This window comes from Perca fluviatilis, chromosome 1 (genome assembly GCF_010015445.1).
Source record: "Perca fluviatilis chromosome 1, GENO_Pfluv_1.0, whole genome shotgun sequence".
Taxonomy (NCBI): Eukaryota; Metazoa; Chordata; class Actinopteri; order Perciformes; family Percidae; genus Perca; species Perca fluviatilis.
The window spans coordinates 4,119,089-4,131,065 of record NC_053112.1 but is presented as its reverse complement, the minus strand read 5'-3'; the positions used below and the strand labels follow the sequence as shown (position 1 = coordinate 4,131,065).

Genomic DNA, 11,977 nt, shown 5'->3' with positions numbered 1-11,977 from the left:
GGTACCCAGATCGCCACAGCACCCGTGTGTTTCTTGGTGGCAGCCGTAGCCCGGCAGGAGTTAGTGCAGAATTTCAGACTCCGAACCTGAACCAGCCGCTGCGTCCACCGGTTACCAGTCCATGGATCCAAATCTTTAAGTTTTAAAAAGGACAGCCTGCAGAGACTCAGCAAGTCAACAGATAGTCCCAGCTTTAACACTTCCCCGCATCAGCGTTCTGCGCCATATTCCTAACAATGTGGTTGTTGCTTTTCATATATAACATTCAGAGGATACCACTGGATCAAGACAAGTCATTGTGGTTTCTCTTAAACCTCCTGTAGATTTAAATATAAAAACTGAAATATAATTCGTTTGCTGCATATTTCATCATCTATAAACTCTGACAAAACTCAAACTGTTGTTATAAAGTACCCTTCTGCCATTTAGTGGCTCTTATTTTGGCATTCTGCCCCTAAAAAAAGTTTAAATCCCGAAAAATCCAATGGGGATTAAGAAAAGTTAATGAAGTTGAGACCCATGTTCATTTGTGACAATTAATAATAATAATAATAACAATAATAATACATTTTATTTATGAGCCTTTCATAGCACTCAAGGTCACCTTATAGTTAAAACAAGCACAAATACAGTTAAAAAGGCAAATATAATTACAAACAAATACAGTTAAAAGGCAAATATAATTAAAACAAACATTTAAAAGAATGAGATAGAAAAAATTAAAATGAAGCAATCTATCCATTATTTTGATGGAGAGTGTATCATGTGGGGTAGGCCTTTCGGAAAGGTGGGTTTTGAGGAGGTTTTTAAATGTGGGCAGAGACTCTATGTGTGCGGATGGAAGTGGGAGTTCAAGTGATGAGCAGAATGGCTGCAGGCTCTAAACCCCATTGCTGGGCAGAAGGAGTGGAAAGCAGTGAGGAAGAGTTGAATCAGAGTGTTCTGGATGGAGCATGGGGCTGAAGGAGTTCAGAAACGTATGGAGGAGTGAGATTATGGAGGGCTTTGATGGTAGAGAAGAAGAATATTTAAGTCAATACTGGTATTGGACAAGGAGCCAGTGCAGTGGAGTGGAGTAATGTGTTCAGTTGTTGGGGTTCTGGTGATAATATGGGCAGCTGAATTTTGGGCCAATTGGAGTTTATAGATGGACTTATAGGGTAAACCAAAAGAGAGGAGGGTGTTACAATAATCAATACAGGAAGTGACAAGCGTAGATGAAAGTAGCAGTATTATTGGGTGTAAGTGATGGATGAAGATGGTGTATGGTGCGTGAAGTGAAAACAAGCAGACTGGGTGAGATTATTGATGTGTTTTTTCAAAAAGAAAGTGTGTTATCGAGGGATGACACCGAGGCTCTTGACATGAGTGGAAGAGGGGACTTTGGAATTGTTGATGATGAGTGAGAAATTGGGACATTTTGCTAGGGTGGATTTGGAGCCAACAAGGAGAATTTCTGTTTTGCTACTGTTTAATTTGAGAAAGTTATGAGTGAACCAGGTTTTTAACTTTGTCTTAACAGTCAGACAAGGAAGACGGAGGGAGTATGGAAGTGGGTTTGGTGGACAAGTAGAGCTGGGTGTCATCTACGTAGGAGTGAAATTGAATATTGTATTTCCTGAAAATAAAACCTAGAGGAAGTAAGTAAATTCTTAAAGGAGGGGCCCCCGTGAACATCACTGGTAACTGGGGAGGGTTGTGATTGAACATTTTTAAGTTGTACAAACTGAATGCGGCCAGAGAGGTAGGATGTGAACCACTTGAGTGATGTATTGATGACACCAATGGAGGCTAGGGCGGTCCAAGAGGATATTGTGAGAAATTGTATGAAAGGCAGCAGTCAAATCAAGGAGGATGAGTATGGTGGAGAAAACCTGAGTCAGCGGCCATCCCATCAGTAGGTCATTGGTGACCTTGACTAGTGCTGTTTCTGTGCTATGGAGAGGGCAAAAACCAGATTGAAACTGTTCATAGAGGTTATTGTTAATAGAGATAATTATGGCCCTGTGCAGCAACAGGTTTTCTCTAGGGTTTTTGAGATAAATGGCAAGTTGGAAATCAGTCTATAATTATTTGGGTCTTTGACATGACCAGAAATAAAAGATGACTGGATGATGTTAGTTATAAAGAGAGGGAGGGTAGACAGGTTTTAACTAGGTGGGTTGGCAGGGGTCAAGCTGGCAGGTGGATGATTTAGATTTTTGGACAATATCAGATATTTCATTGATTTTTTCAACTTTAGTTTTGAAAAATGACATAAAACTATTACATTGAGAAATTGAATACAGGTGGGATGGGAGAGTGACCGGAGGTCATCAAATTGTACTAATTATGGAAAACTGAGTGTTCCCTTCGCCAGATGATATTAGATACGTATATATTTGTAGTTTGCTATAGAGAGAAGATCATATAGTGCAGCATCTAGTTGTCATACATGTCCTTATGTACAACTAGTCTGCTTTATTTGTTGAGACATTGCATGCTCCGTCCTTTTACTTTTAACTGACGTGAGCTAGTGTGTACCATGGGGCAGAATACATAAAAAGAAAAAATCCGGGTTTTTGAGAGGGGTGTCCAAGAGATTGTAGAGTCCATCATTGTACTGTGAAACCAGGTCATCAGTGTTGTCTGATTTGTCAATGGGAAGATTGTTAATTCCAACAGAGAGAAGCAGGTAGATCAATGTTCTTGATGTTTCGAAATTAAATGGAGCGAGGTGGATTTGTTTTAGATGGTGGTAAATTGACATTAAAAGAAATTAACTTATTGTCCGAGATGGGCAAGTCAGATGCAGTACAATTGAAAGGGTTTAAGCCAGAGCAACAATATGAGGTCCAGCAGTGTGTCCTTTGTTGTGTGTGGGAAAGTCAGTGTGCTGTTGTAATCCCAAAACTCGTCCAATACTGAGGAAAAGTCCCTTGTGAGAGTGTTGCTAGTATTGTCAATATGAATATTAAAATCACCCAAAATTATGACATTAGGGACATGGAACAGAAAGATGTTAAGAAGGAAGAAAAATCTGTTAAAGAAGTATTATTGTTGGACTTGGGTGGCGTAGCTAAGCGGTGGCTAATATAATAGGGACTGACCCACTAATCTGTAGAACTATGGATTCAAATGAGTTGGAAGGAGGGGCAGTAACAGTGGCCACTCTACATAACTGTACAGCATTGCAACCCCTCCCCTTGACCTGGGCGTGGGATTGACAGGTGTAAACAAACCCAGGAGGTACAGCCTCGTTGAGCTGTGTAATCATTCTGCCGCTGTCAGGTTTCAGTCAGGCACAAGAAATCAAGTTTTTGTTCTGTAGAAGAACGTAAATCAGGGGACCCTTGTTAGTGAGCAAGCGGATGTTGAACAGCCCCACAGAGACACTGCTGGAGGAGGAAACAGGAGTTGAGATTAATGATATGTCACTTTATTGTTAAAGTTGTTAATTTTATTTTATTTATAAAATTATATATATGCAGATTTGTGTTCTCAGAAGTTTGATAAATGCTCAGTGCACTAAACCTTATTTTTTAATTTAAGTTTATTTGACAAAGTTTATTTTCTTCTTACCTGTTTTGTTTATTTAATATATTTTTATACATTATTTATACAAGATATGTTTTTACATTATACAATTTTATTTAAGTATACAAGTCAAGATTGGTGTTCAATAAATGTTTTTGTTGAGAACTTTTGTGTATCTTAAGTAATTATAAATTTATTTTTTTATTAGTGTTACATTTTATCTTTCAAATAGAGGTTTAAAACAAGCACATATCGACCAAATAACGCGCCAAAATAAATCGGCAGCATTTATCGGCCATCGGCTGACCCCTGATTTCTAAAGATCGGCATCGGCCAGAGAAAACCCATATCGGTCGACCTCTAATCAGAACTGTTGCTGCTCTGAGACATTTGTGTTACAGTTTTACTTCAGTTTGACAGAACTGTCTGATTTTAGCAGGAAACCACAATGACGGCAGTGGACCTTTTTCAACACTCTGGAGGATTTAAGAGAAGATGAATTTAAGCAATTCAAATGGTTTCTGCAGCAGCAGGATATCCTGGAAGGCTACCAAAGCATCAAAGTGTCCAAGTTGGAGAATGCAGAAAGACAGGACACAGTGGATGAGATGGTTAAAACCTTTCAACTTCATGGAGCTCTAAAGGTGACCAAGAAGGTTTTAGAGAAGATCAACAGGAATGATCTGGTCCAGAGTCTGCCAGACACCAGCTCAGGACCAGAAGGTCAGTCAATCTTTTAATATGTATTTTCAGTCCGGAAGACTGGGGAATGAAGTGTGCTTTTGCATCACAGTGACATACTGTATGTAATGGGTTGGCTGACTGTGAGGAGTATTTCTGTGTCTTTTAATTTAATTTAATTTAATTGTAACAGTACATTATTTTCGGTGAGTGCTGTTGCTGTTCATGACAGTAATTCGTCACTGATAATTTAAATGTTACTATGGATTTCCACACAGAGTCAGTGAATGTCAATGATGCTGGAAAGGCTTCAGAGAACAGAGGAACTCCCTCCTCTCAGAGCAAAGGTAAACTGCTGTATTCTCTGGTAAATATGGAAGCCCAGAGTGACAAAGTGTACTTTTAAAGCTTGAAAAAATATAGTTCAAGTAGGTTAGTGACTCCATTCTCCAAGAAGTTAATTATGGTGTACTACAATTTACCTGAAAAACTTTAGCTTTCCAAGCCAATGAGAAAGTGTTGACATATGAAAGCATCAAACATACATTTTAGATGAAGGAGATGAGCAGATATCCAGTAGTTCCTCGTCCCCGTTTGCTTAGCCGTTTAAGTGCATGTCACGCAGGACGCAGGAAGTTTCTACCTGGATAGGTATTGGAAACAAACACTGTGTTTGGGTACGATAGTGAAAATAAATGATCTCCATTTTTGCTAGTGACCCCTAGAACCCTCACTTTGGGAACCACTGTTTTAAGATCACATAATTAGCTCTAAACAGGAGTTCAACTATAGATTCCATTATGATATGAACAATCATAAACCACAGTGTGAGTAAAGCATTACCTGTTGATCAGCTGAATAACATGCATGAGCAAATGACAATAATTCATGCTCGTCACATATTGAAGCTGAAGGATGAGAAACAGCCAAGTATTTAGATTTGACAGAGTGAGTCTAAAAAGAGGTGTGTGAATTGTAATGCTCATTGGATCAATCAAGTAAAACAGTAATAATCACATTATTTATCTCTGTTTCAGTGGATGCCAGTGGTGATGAAAAAGTGATTTGTTTGTCAAGTGTGTTGCTAATTAAAATCGGTTCAAATTGGTAATAATAAAAGCCACTTGGAGTAGGTGGCTCAGTGTTGAGCTAACCGAGGATCAGCCATAAACTGTGTTGTACAGCGATGAGCAACTTCACAGCTTCCTCAAGTTTAACCCAACCTTAACCCCTGCTATGACATGAACTTCCACGATGACCTTCGCAAGTCACTGTTCCATTATCTTTAATGTGACTATTATTTGCCACTGTTCATTACACTCCAACCGGCCCTGTCAGACACTGCCTAACAGAGTTCGGCTTGCCGCAGGTTTCTTCCTAAAGGGAGTTTTTCCTTGCCACTGTCGCGCAATAGCCACTGCTAATGCTTGCACTTGAGGGAATTACTGTAATTGTTGGGGTTTTGGAATTTATAGAGTGTGGTCTAGACCTACTCTATCTGTAAGGTCTCGAGATAACTCGGTTATGATTTGATACTATAAATAAAATTGAATTGAATTGAATTAATTTATATATATGTGTTGGGAACAAGCACTTGAGGTGAAACCAAATAGGCTTTCTCCAACAGACTTTCCATCTGTATCATACAAAGTGGCGTTGACAGGATGAATTCATTCAATTGTATTTATAGTATCAAATCATTACAAGAGTTATCTCAAGACACTTTACAGATAATTTCATAAAGACCCAAACATTTCCCGCGTGCAAGTATTTTGGTGCATCAGTGGTGAGGACAAAACGTCCTGTTAGCCAGAAACGTCGGACAGACCCAGGCTCTTTGTGGGCCACCGCCCCAGATTGTTTTTTATGCGCTAGTTCTGATCATTCGTTGTTCAAAATGACGATAATGAAACTTCAGTAAAATTGTTATGATGGTATCAGTGAGTAGTGTGAGATTAAAAGGCAGTGCTGTGCACATGCTTGAATATAAATTGAAGTTGCTATCATCAGCTGGTTTCAAGCAGCTGATGGTGAATCAATGCAAGCATCATTTCAATGCTCTGCCCAAAATAACACAGAGACATTACTGACTGTATAAAAATATGTTTGGTTGACCATAATGATATTTTAGATGGCTACATTTTATGTTATTTAAAAGGTAAGATATTTGAGTAGATGGTTATTCTCAGTAAGCCAATTATTTAGTAAAAGAGTATGTGTGTACTGATTCAGAATCTGTAGACAAACATCATCATACTTTATATTTTCTATTTTTGTTTCAACACAGACGGGATTGTTCCAGTACCAAAGCCACCACGCACACATCTCATATTATCAACAAAAGCTTCGGCCAAACCTCCAAAATGAGTTTTTGTGTGCGCACAAGAGGGTTGGGCACAGAACAAAGATGGGCAACCTCTGGATGATATCTACACAGATCTGTACATCAAAGCTACTGGTGACGTACACATCAACACACAGCATGAGGTCAGGCAGATTGAGACAGTGAAGCCAACAGATACAGAGACAAATAACACCTTGTGACATGTTCAAACACCCTTCTGTAAAAAGAGACCCATAAGAACAGTACTGACCAATGGAATCGCAGGAATTGGAAAAACATTTCTTGTGCACAAGTTTGTGTTGGACTGGGCTGAAGGAAGAGCCAATCAAGATGTGCATCTCATTTTCCCCTTCACCTTCCGCCAGCTGAATTTAAAGAAGGGAAAAGTGGTGTTTGGCAGAGCTCATTCATGAATGTATCTGGGAGACCAGAGACATCAAGGAAGAAGCTCTTAATCACATTTTTACAGCTCTGCAGTCATCAGGAAACACCAACTATGACAGGGGCGGAATTCAAACTTCTGTTTGTTTTGGATGGACTGGATAGAGCCGCCTTGATCTGGACTGCTCCACCAATAAAAACCAGACAGTTAAAATTGATGTGACAGTGCCGACCTCAGTGGACGAGCTGCTGACAAACCTCATTAAGAAGAAACTTCTTCCCTCTGCTCGCATCTGGATAACCACACGACCTGCAGCAGCCAATCAGATCCATTCTGATTTTGTAGACATCATGACTGAGGTCAGAGGGTTCACTGACCCACAGAAGGAGGAGTACTTTAGAAAGAGATTCACAGATCAGGAGCGGGCAAGCAGAATCATCTCCCACATCAAGACAACACGAAGCTCTCCACATTATGTGCCACATCCCAGTCTTCTGCTGGATCACTGCTACAGTTCTGGAGGAAGTGATGAAAACCAGAGAGGGAGGAGAGCTGCCCAAGACCCTGACTGAGATGTACACAGAATTCCTGGTGTTTCAGATTCATCAGACAAAAAGAGAAGTATGACCCAGAAGAGTGCATTCAGTACATTGAGTCATTAGCAAAACTGGCTTACCATCAGCTGGAAAAGGGCAACCTGATCTTCTACGAGAAAGATCTAGAAAAGAGTGGCATTGATGTCAGTTGAGCCTCAGTGTGCTCAGGAGTGTTCACAGAGATCTTCAAAGAGCAACGTGGAAGGAAGGATGATAAAAAAAGATGTTTAGCTTCATCCATCTGAGTGTTCAAGAGTTTCTGGCTGCTCTTCATGTAGAGAGCGAAGTCATTAACAGAAACAAGAATGTTATGTTCGGGCAAAGTATCTTCAAAAAAGTGTGGGAAGTTTTCAGCAGAACATCAACGACAGAGGTCCACAGGTTTGCTATTGACAAGGCCTTACAGAGTCCAATCGGCCACCTGGACTTGTTCCTTCGCTTCCTCCTGGGTCTTTCTCTGCAGACCAATCAGGATCTTCTCAAAGACCTGCTGGCTCAGACAGGAAGTAGCTCACAGACCAACCAGGAAACAGTCAACTATATCAAGAAGAAGATCAGTGAGAATCTGTCTCCAGAGAAAAGCATCAATCTGTTCCACTGTCTGAATGAACTGAATGAGCATTCCCTAGTGGAGGAGATCCAACAGTACCTGAGTTCAGGAAGTCTCTCCACAGATAATCTGTCTCCTGCTCAGTGGTCAGCTCTGGGCTTCATTTTACTGTCATCAGGAAACAATCTGGACGTGTTTGACCTGAAGAAATACTCTGCTTCAGATGAGGCTCTTCTGAGACTGCTGCCAGTAGTCAAAGCCTCCAAAAAAGCTCTGTAAGTGCACCGATTACTGAAGATACTAACTATATCAGATATGTAGGGTTATTCTCAACTAAATAATCTTTTAGTCAACTGATTGTCAAGATTTAGTCAACAAATTGATAAGTTGATCAATTGAAAAACCTGCAAATTGTTTTTTTCAGCTTCATTGTATCTCCACAGATTAAAGCAGCCAAATGAAGAAAAAAATCATCTGCCACTTTGTAGTTTATTTGAGGTTGAAATTAATTAGTGTGAATGATTGTGATCCAACAGATGTGACTACATTTTTTGAAATGTCCTTTAATAGTTTCCTGTCTCCAGTAATATACACAATCCAAGACATAGATTTGTTGTTTGAATCATTAACTCAGTCTGGACAACCGTAGAAATGTTATTTGTTGTAGATGTGTACAGAAAGTCATTTCAAATACAGATCAGAAGTGAAGTTGCTTTCTACGGCACTGAAGAGTCCACACTGTAAACTGGAGACTCTCAGGTAAGGAATAATAAAGCTTTGAAGGGTGATCCATTGTATTACATTTTATTTAGCTGTTTTTATCCAAAGTGAATTACAGTGACGTTCAAGTGCAGTGATCCATGTAGATAAAACTAAGAAAAGCAAGAATCACATAGAAGTACATTAGCTCCAAATAAGCTAAAATACAACATGTACGTGCAATTTCCTTTATAAAAGCACCATCTTCTTAGGTGCAGTTGGAAGAGATGTGTTTTTAGCCTGCAATGGAGGATGTGTAGACTTTCGGCTGTCCTGATGTCAAGGAGGAGCTTGTTCCACCATTTAGGAGGCAGGACAGCAAAAAGTCTGGATTACGTTGAGTGACTATAGGTGTCCTTCACGGTGAAGGAGCAGCAAGCATATTGACCAATGGCAAGAGCCTGAACCAGAAACTGAGGGTCACACTCAGGTTCCTAGCAGTCCTGGTGGGGACTACCACAGAGTTGTCGATCTGGGTGGAAGAGCCCTTCCCTGGAAGGAAAAGCAGCTCAGTCTTGTGTGTGGACATTCAATGAGAGATGTAAGTCAGACAGTGACAGATACTTGCTGGTACTTGTGTTTCAGACTGGGGAAAAGAGAGAATTAATCAGGTGTCATCTGCATAGTTGTTGTAGAAAAAAAGCCATGTGAGTGAAAAAGTTGGTGTACAGAGAGAAGAGGAGGGGGCCCAGGACAGAACCTTGAAGGATCCCATTGTGAGTGGAGGGTTATGGTACAGATTCTCTCAAAGTTACCCGGTAGGTGCGGTCTTTAAGGTAAGATGTGAGCAGAGTGTGCCGAAACTGAGACACAGATCCTGAAGGGTGAAAATGAGGTTCTGGTGGTTCACTGTTTCAAATGCAGCAGAATGGTCCAGAACGATAACCACAGAGGGGAGAGAGGCTGCTCTAGCAGTTTCAAGCTGCTCAGAGACAGAAATGAGGGCAGTTTTAGTTGAGTGGCCTGCCTTGAAACAAAACTTGTTGGGATCAAGAAGGTTGCTCTGGTGGAGATAGGAAGAGAGTTGGTTGAAGATGGCACATTTGAGTGTTTTGAAGAAAACAGAAGAAGAGAGACAGGTCTGTTGTTGTTAACTTCAGGCAGGGTGAGTGTGGCTGTTTTTGGAGATGGGTCACTGTCGCTTCTTTGAGAGAGTACAGGAAACAGCCGGTTGACTAGGTGGTGATAATAAAATGAATGAGAAAAGGGTGACCCAAGTCTTTCACAAGGTGTTGTCATCCTTCTTTTCCTGGTAGCTACCTTAATATAAGTGTAAGTCACATCAAATACAGATAAATATGTTTTCATTTATGTTCTGTTCATATATTTAGGCTGAGTGGCTGTGGTCTGTCAGAGAGAAGCTGTAAAGCTCTGTCCTCAGTTCTCAGCTCAGAGTCCTCCCGTCTGAGAGAGCTGGACCTGAGTAACAACAATCTCACAGATACAGGAGGGAAGCTGCTTTCTGCTGGACTCGAGCTTCCACACTGTAAACTGGAGACTCTCAGGTCAGGAATAATAAACCTGTAAAGGGTGAACCATATCGGTCACACAGTGTTTTAATTTTTCTTCAGTTAACCTCTTTACTTTATGATAATAGTAATGCCTACCTAAATATAAATGTAATTAATATCAAATACATTTAGTTTTTTTACATGTGTTCTGTATATATTTTTTAGGCTGAGTGGCTGTAACCTGTCAGAGAGCAGCTGTGAAGCTCTGTCCTCAGTTCTCAGCTCCAAGTCCTTTAATCTGAGAGAGCTGGACCTGAGTAACAACAACCTAAAGGATTTAGGAGGAAAACTGCTTTCTACTGGAGTGAGGAGTCCACACTGTAAACTGGAGACTCTCAGGTCAGGAATAATAAACCTGGAAAGGGGGAACTAGATCTTTCACACTGTTTTCATGTTTCTTTAGACAGTTAACCACTTTATTTTATTAAAGTAGCTGCTATCTAAATATAAGTGTGAGTAATATCAAATAAAGATAGAAATGTTTTTAACATATGTTCTGTCCAAAATATTGAGGCTGAGTGGCTGTAATCTCTCAGAGAGAAGCTGTGAAGCTCTTTCCTCAGTTCTCAGCTCCAAATACTCTAGTCTGAGAGAGCTGGACCTGAGTAACAATGACCTAAAGGATTCAGGAGGAAAGCTGCTCTCTGCTGGACTAAAGAATCAATGCTGTAAACTGGAGACTCTCAGGTCAGAATTCAGTTTCTGTTAAAGAAATAACCATTTAAATGTTGCTTGATATACAAGTTAATATACACTACTGGTCAAAAGTTTTAGAACACCCCAATTGTTTTTGTTTTTTATTGAAACTTTAGCAGTTCAAATCCAATGAAAAGCTTGAAATGGTACAAAGGTAAGTGGTGAACTGCCTGAGGTTAAACAAAAGTAAGGTTACCCAAAACTGAAAAATAATGTACATTTCAGTATTTTACAAAAAGGCCTTTTTCAGGGAACATGAAACAGGTAAACAACGTAAAGCTGTTCTGCAGCAATGGAGGTTGATCAAGCTTTGAAAGTTGGTGATTCCAATTCCCACAGGTGTTCCAACTTGTCTGGATTACTTACATCCCCCTCTGTTTGTATAAAAGTATTGTTGGAACACACTGTGATACCGTACCCTTGTGAGCATTATTTGAACAGTATTGTACTGCAGAAAGTAGTGTGTTGCTACAAAAATGGCGGGAAAAAGGCAATTAACAATGGAAGAGAGACAGACCATCATAACACTTAAGAATGTTGGTCTTTCCTGCAGTTAAATTGCGAAGAAAGTCAAGGTGTCAGTGAGTACAGTATTCTTCACCATCAAAAGGCACTTAGAAACTGGAGGAAACTCTGACAGGAAGCGGTCTGGCAGACCCAAAGCCACAACAGAATCTGTAGACAAGTTTCTGAGAGTCAACAGCTTGCGTGATAGGCGGCTCACAGGACAACAGCTTCAAGCACAGCTTAATAGTGGTCGTAATAAGCAGGTCTCAGTTTCAACTGGAAAGAGAAGACTTCGAGCTGCAGGTTTGATAGGTCGAGTTGCAGCAAGAAAGCCATTGCTAAGACGTCAGAATAAGAAAAAGAGTCTTGCCTGGGCCAAGAAATATAGTCAATGTACTACTGAAGACTGGAAGAAGGTGCTATGGACTCATGAAT

General features: G+C 40.2%; 1 protein-coding gene and 1 pseudogene across 1 annotated transcript in view; both read left to right on the top strand.

Moving 5' to 3' along the window:
* Positions 1-11,977, top strand: part of LOC120568386 (NACHT, LRR and PYD domains-containing protein 12-like) — a 251,224-nt gene that overhangs the window by 97,449 nt on the left and 141,798 nt on the right. The gene's annotated exons all lie outside the window — the stretch shown is intronic.
* The window catches only part of LOC120562984, a 28,909-nt pseudogene that overhangs the window by 3,082 nt on the left and 13,850 nt on the right, over positions 1-11,977 (top strand).